This window comes from Juglans microcarpa x Juglans regia, chromosome 6D (genome assembly GCF_004785595.1).
Source record: "Juglans microcarpa x Juglans regia isolate MS1-56 chromosome 6D, Jm3101_v1.0, whole genome shotgun sequence".
NCBI classification, from domain to species: Eukaryota; Viridiplantae; Streptophyta; class Magnoliopsida; order Fagales; family Juglandaceae; genus Juglans; species Juglans microcarpa x Juglans regia.
In genome coordinates, this window is record NC_054604.1 from 10,229,540 (window position 1) to 10,237,073 (window position 7,534).

The 7,534-nt window shown below is 34.5% G+C and overlaps 1 pseudogene; it reads right to left on the bottom strand.

Annotated features, from left to right (window-relative positions):
* Positions 1 to 3,492: 3,492 nt before the first annotated feature.
* On the bottom strand, positions 3,493 to 4,856 carry LOC121234048 (annotated as a pseudogene).
* Positions 4,857 to 7,534: the final 2,678 nt, after the last annotated feature.

The window sequence follows — 7,534 nt, forward strand, 5'->3', positions numbered from 1 at the left end:
TAAGATTTAACTATTTTTTGTATTATTTACACATTAAACCTCTATATGCTTTCACATAAATCTTGCAACCTCAAACCCATATGTCTAACAATGTGGAGTCGATTTGTGCATTAGGAGTGTGTAAAGATTTCTGAAATTATTGAAGTTAAACCAATCATTCTTGGAATAGCTTGAAAGTTGGCTCTTATAATGGTATTTTTACCAAAAACATATATTATCGTTTCTTTTATATTATATTATATGTTTGCAATCTTTTTGACATGTCTTTCTAATGTAGGACTTCTCTTTCATCTCGTCCAACAATTGTATTTACGATCAATCCTCTATGTAGATACCTTAAAATATAATATATAAACTTTTCTATAACTAAGTCAGTATTTTTTCAAAATCTTTTAAATATTTATGACCCTTTTACCGAAGTATCTATGTTAAATATGATACAAAAATCAAAATTCTGGATAAAAGCAAAGATAGTTGTGGTTGATATGCATCAAATCTTATATTACATATCTTGCATCGGATATAACAAAGGAACATGATATAGACATAATGAAACATTCATTTGTTATCATTGCAGGCATATAACCAATTCATAACCGCCCTACATGTCTTATGTTTAGATTTTAAATTATGGTTAATAAATGTCAAAATTTTAATATTTGGGTTTCCTTTATTTAAACTCACAACTCTATTTTCATTACATATAGTTGTTGAGCATACATAGGACTTAGATGACGGTACAGGACAACTGGCAACAATGATATTTGGCTCAATTGCAGAGGAAGCTTTAGGGTGTACAACAACCGACTTTATGAACCATTCTTGTGAGGTAATCAACTCTTCTAATAAAACCTTTTGCATTGTCTCAAAATTTTAATTTAATTTGAAAACTATGTAAACGATCCAAATTCATTCCACACACAGGAGCATCTGCCCTATTTGCAAAACATGGCAGAAAAAACTTCCGGAAAAGAATGGATTATTCAACTCCTTGCAGATATGGTCCAATGGAGGATGCAACACCACAAAAAATTCAACATCCTTTCCATTCATACTGCAAATGAAACAACATAACTCTTAAATCATAAATGCATCCGTCCTGCAGACTATGTGACAACCACGTTAATACTCCCACTACAAGAAAACTGCTATTTGTGACCGGTTAATTCCAGCGAAATGACTATTTGCAATTAAAATTGGTTGCGAATAGTCTTTTAGTCGCAATAAATTGGTCACAAAAATCTGTTTTTCTTGTAGTGTCCTAAAAAAACCTTTACATGTTATATGCTACTTTTAGAATAAAATCTATAATTTTCAATCCTATATGTTGAATTTTTGTGAAGTTGCATCTCTTTTGAAAAGGATTGAATGGAAATGTATTAAACATCTTTAATTTCTGTTTTTTGGCTGTAAATATTATGTTTTGACTTGTTTGTGAATCTGTATGAAGCACAGTTCAGAAGTTCCTTTGGATTTCAATATTTAACTTAATTTTTTTGTTGGTTTATTTTCTTTCTCCAATCCTGGTTTTTATCTGCTTGTGAAAATTCTGTAAATTAGAGAGGTGTCTTGTTAATAAGAAAAAAAATATAAAAAAACATTCAACTAGGCATACATGTCTAGGCACGTAACATCTTCTACTAGTGTGTGTGTGTATATATATATATATTATTACTTGAGCTCAATTCTATCTGTATGACATAAATTTGTGAGATTTAAATGAGATTTGTAAGGAATAAAAAGTGATATTTACAATTATGGAATGCATGAGTGTCACGCATTTCTTTTAAAAAGATGTGAGGAAATATGATATACACATGAAAAATTAATTTTTTATGATAAACTCCACTATTTTTAAAAAGAATGTTTTAATTTTGTACAAGTCATAATTGTATCTAACATTATTCATATGGATTAATTGACTGGTAATGATTTGCCAAGGAAACCATTAAAATTATCAAAGTTGATAGCATAAGGATTAAGAAATTCAAAATTACTTAATAAGATTAATATGTCTTAATGACAAATCAAATGGTGTATTTTATTTCACTAAAGAAAATAACACTCAGCACACTGTAATTATAAGGGGAGGTTTGGATATAAAAATTCTTTTAACTAATCTAATTTCATTTAACCATTATAATTTTTCTAAACTCTCACGTAAGATGTAATAAATAATTCAATTTTTTTAAATTTTAAAACTATAATAATATTAAAAAATAATATTTTATTTAATTTTTAATTATTATTTTAATTTATCTCATCTCAACTCATAATCCAATCCTCTCGAAAAAAAAATGGGAAAGCTTTGCAATACCAACTTGGTGGTGTTTGTGAAGCTGTGGACAAAATCTTTAATGAAAAATATTTAGTATTAAAAACTCTTAAAAAATTAAATTCATAAACTTAGATAAATTAATATAATATATTAGAATGTAAAGTAAATTGAATTTGAACCTCCAAACGAATCAAGTTGTAGTTCTCCTCACTTCCCTCCTGCCCATTCTTTCAAGTTTGTGTTTTGTGTGTTTTTGTTTTAGGTCTAATAAAGGATGAACACTTGCTTGTGATCCCAGTCTGATATGAGCAGACCACCACGGAGGAGAACGGCGGCACGAGCAGATCGACCCAGCCTAACCAAAGCATGCTACTGAACAGTGAGGAGATGAGCTGCTTGCGTAGTGGACCAAGAAGCACGCACATCAAACTGGAATGGGTGGGCCGCCTATGCAGAGGTGGACCAAGCTTCAGTGTGTCGTCTGGGCAAGGCTGGGCGAGAGGGACAGTGGCGTTAAGGTATATATATGACAAAGCTATGGCCGGGGCACAGTGAGCTTCAGTAGGTGGAGGACGCCGGTGCTCATGCATAGGTGGAGGGGAAACTCGAAGTCGATGCTCATGCGGAGGAGGTGGGCAGTGGACGTAGGAGAGGAAAAATAAAAATGAAGAAGAGAGGGGGTCACAGGCAAAGGAGGGTTGTGGGGGGGGGGGGGGGGGGGGGGGGGGGGGGGGGGGGGGGGGGGGTTGGGGTTGTAAAGAAAATGATGAAGCCCTAGGAGCTGCGCTCCCAGTTACAAACAGGCTGGTCTATTTTTGTTTAGACTGGGCCATGTGTTTTTCTTCAGTTCCATATCTTTCTTTTTGTTTGTATTTTTTATGTATTTACAGATTTGTTGTTTTGTTTTAAATTAACAAAAAAAAAATTATTAAATTTGATGTCCATAACAGAAGTATCCCACTCCTCCTTTAAAGGAAGGTGGGTGATAATACTCCTCATTCTTAAGAGAACAGAATGTGATAATACCTCTCTTCCTTTGGAATGAGATCTTTTAGTTATTTTTTATGGAGCACTTTCTTTGTATTAGGAGAAAGTTTTTAGAAATTAAGATAATGTTTATTATAATGAAATTTGTGGATGAGAGAACCTCAATATTTTGGTTTGTAATCAAAATTTTTTTTTATATTGACTAATCATAACTGTAATTTCGATTTAAATGAAATCTATTTTCATTAAAAAAAAATTATATCACTGTAGGTCGTAAGACCTGAGTCCGACGACATGCCTGACTACCAGACCAACCGATCATCTTCTACCTCTCGGCATCCGCCTTCTCTTGCAGCTCCAGTGCAAGTTCGAGCTTTTCCATCACATCTACCATCGTAGGCCGTTGAATCCCCTGATCTTGCACGCAATTCATCGCAATCTCCACGTATACCTTGAAGCATTCCGGAGCTATCTTCCCCTGCAGATAGGGATCTATGATTTTGCCGATGCTCCCCTTCTCGTTGCATTTTCGGGCCCAGCTGGCCAAATACCATTGCTCTTCCTGCAGTTTGGGATTCAAAGGTTTTCGGGCACATAATACTTCCAAGAGCACCACGCCGAAGGAGAACACATCGGATTTTTCAGTCAGTTGTCGTCGTCTTGCGTAATCCGGATCCAAATATCCCCACGTACCCTTTACCATCGTACTAACCCCAATGCTATCCAGATCCAAAGGCACCCTCTTACCACTCAAGACGCTGTAACTAGCCGTAGTGCTACTTGGAATCTGTTCGGACAATCCAGTATCCAAAGGCCCACTGGTAACCCCATCGTCCACTACGAGGTTTCTAAACTTAATGTCATAATTCAAAACCTGTTTGGACAATCCGAAATCTGAAACCTTGGCTACCCATTTATCGTCCAAAAGAATATTGGTCGTCTTCACGTCACGGTGGATAACTATGTGCTTCAAGCCCGTGTGTAGGTAGTGCAAGCCACGCGCCGCTCCAATGCAAATCTGGAGCCTCTGTTTCCATAGAAGGGGGGGCCTTGTCGGTGTCGTAAAGGTGTTCGCGGAGCGTGTTGTTGGCCATGAAATCGTAGACGAGGATCATCTCGCCCTTATCGTTGTAATATCCGATTAATGGAAGGAGGTGGACATGGCGAATCTGACAGAGCAATAGAGTCTCCGTACTGAACTCATGTCGACCTTGCTTTGAATTCGGGCTCAAGCGCTTTATCGCCACAGGCCGGGAGTTACCCTCGTCAATGAAACCCTTATATACATTGCCAAAGCCACCCACACCGACAATTGATTCTTCATTGAAGTTATTAGTTGCTGTTTTGATTTCGTTCAGAGAAAAGTGGCGGCATAGTTCTCCGGGCAGGGATGAGGCTCTTGTCTTTCCTGACTTCTCTTCGATAGGGCATGAAAAACCTAAGCGCTTCCTCAGTTTCGCAAGAGCGCTAGCCATCAAAACACCAGAAAAAGCTCGCCCAAGAAGCCCACACACGGGGCAGAAATGAAAATTGCTTTCTTTATCTTGGCCTTGCTCACAACTCACAAGATCATGGAAATGCACCTCGAGAGGCAAAGGTCACCGACAAGTGACCGCAACAAATTTAAAAGATATATTTTTACATTATTATATGAATAGTATTATAGATATAAACGGATTATTAAAAATTAAATTTATAAAATAAAGTGATTTCATATAATTTATTATATTTATTTTATAATAAAAATAATTTTAGAATATAACGTATCACATTATAAATTTAATTTTGTATAATTAATACGAGGCAAAAGTACTTCTCTTATTCCGTCAAGCAACCAAGCTCACGTTAGAAGCTAAGTTATAATTTAAGGGCCAGTTATAAACTTAGAATTTAAATCCGCCTTTAGATTTGATGGTTGAGATCACTCTCAATCGCTTTTCTATTTTTGCAACTTTTTGTAAAATAAAGAATAATATGTTAAAAAAATTTCAAAAATAAAAGGATAGAAAGTTAAAAAGATAGGATTAATGATTTTTTTTCCATCTTTCTCTTTTTTTTTTCAACATTTTATTGGGCTATTGATGTCATTTTGGCAATTAATGTATGAGAAATATTAAAAGATTTGAGAATATTACAAATTTAATTGCAGTTAGAAAAGTATTTAAAATGAATAAGGAAAGAATATTTAAAGAACTAGAAAAACAATATATAAATTAATATATAGTATATTGTAAAATTCGTTAGCTAAAATAAAAAAGAGTTGATTTTTGTGATGTATTTTAAAGAATAAAATACAAACACCATCGAGATTGCTAATTATACGAGGGAACAAAAAAAGGATCTTGGCAATTAAATTTTAGAAGAGACTCATGTGTAAAGTAAGAGACGTGACAATCTCTCTCTCTCTCTCTCTCTCTTTTTTTTTTTTTTAGATGAAATGAGATAAGATGATAAAAATTAAAAATTAAGTAAAATATTGTTAGAATATATTTTTTTAATATTATTTTTCTTTTAGGATTTGAAAAAGTTGAATTATTTATTTTATTTTGTATAAAAATTTAAAAAATTTGTAATGATTAGATGAGATAAAAAGTTTAATAAAAGTGAACGAGACCTTAAATACTTTCCATTGTTTTTTTTTTTTACCCCTAATGGAAATCAATTAAATTAAATTTTGGACACACTACAAGAAAACTGCTTATTTGCGACCAGTTAATTCCAGTGAAATGACTATTTGTAATTAAAATTGGTTGCGAATAGTCTTTTAATCGTAATAAATTGGTCACAAAAGCCCGTTTTTCTTGTAGTGACAATAATACCTAAAGGTGTATTTTCCTTCCACCCATTTATAAGATAATTTTCTTATAGTGTGGCTTTAGATGCTTTCAACATTGACAGCTATTAACAAACGTATAATAATATTATTTTATAAGAGAACAATGAAACACAATTGTTTATTTTGGTTTATGCTAAAATTCATATTTTAACCCTCTGCTCTTATAAAGTTTTGTATTTTCTTAACAACTTAAAAGTTTAAACTTATATATCATTTGCTTAAAAGTTTAGGCAAGCTTTCGACCAAGTACGGCCTTCGACTTAGTCAGCTTGTATGCCGACTTAATTAATTGGGTAGAGTTTTGATACTCTCGATCTCTTCTTTTATTTTGGACTTCGTCTTTCTTTTGAAATAATTATTTGTTTATTTAATTATTTCTACTTGTTTCTTTTGGACTCAGTCAGCTTGTATGCCAACTTAATTAATTATTTCTTTCGAAAGATTTCTCAGCCCCTCATGATCGTCATCTACTTAAGGGGCTGAGAAATCTTTCAAACAACAGAGAAGCTTTTGCTTAGCAATGGAACATAGCTCATACGTACTTGTTCTAATTGTTTCTGGTTTGCATGGTAGACCAAGTTGGAGGCCAAAATGAGTGTGACGATCGAATTACTATGTAAACAGCTTGATGGGAGGTTAGATGTGGTTTACTATGCAATCGCGGACGCCATATAGGATGATCTATTGTGTGTTTGTGTGTGTGTGTGTGTGTGTGTGTGTGTATAATATATATGCGTACAGAAAAGGGCACTCGATCGATCTCCACGAATCTGTGCAACAACGTTAAGAGTGTAAGTCATTTCACTTTGTCTGAGTAATTAATTTTATTGTTTACCTTAGGACCATCTAATTAGGGGCTAAGAAGCCTTTCAAAAATAGAGAAGTTTTTGCTCAGAAATGACAAATATTTCATATGGGTTTATTTCTGTTTGCAGGAGGACAAAATGAGTGTGACGAATTACGCACGTTGTGGTAGCCATGGCCTAGCCATTTGATTTCCTTTCCGACTATAAAAGAGAGCAATCCAAATCACTGTAGCTTTCGTGCGTTTGCTCTATGTTGCACTCATACAACGGCGACAGTGCTCGGATTCATGCCACTTTCAATGAAAATGACTCGCCGCTCTCAATTGTTGTTCAGACTTGTACAGTGCCTTTTCTAGCTGTAGGCATATATAGGTATATGTGTGTGTGTGACAGTATTGTGTGGTGATTGCATAGTAATCTACTTCTACCCTCCAATCAAGCTTACAGAAAGCTGACTTACTAGTGTGGCCCAGTAAGCAAGGATTTATAGGAGTTATGAAGCTCGCAGAAGGTCATCATGCAAGCAACCCACAAAAGAACGACTCTCCATCACAACCAATCAAGATCATATTTATGGTTGATGGATCCAAATAAAGTGTATGTTGAGATGTTAAGACAAGTTTCCGT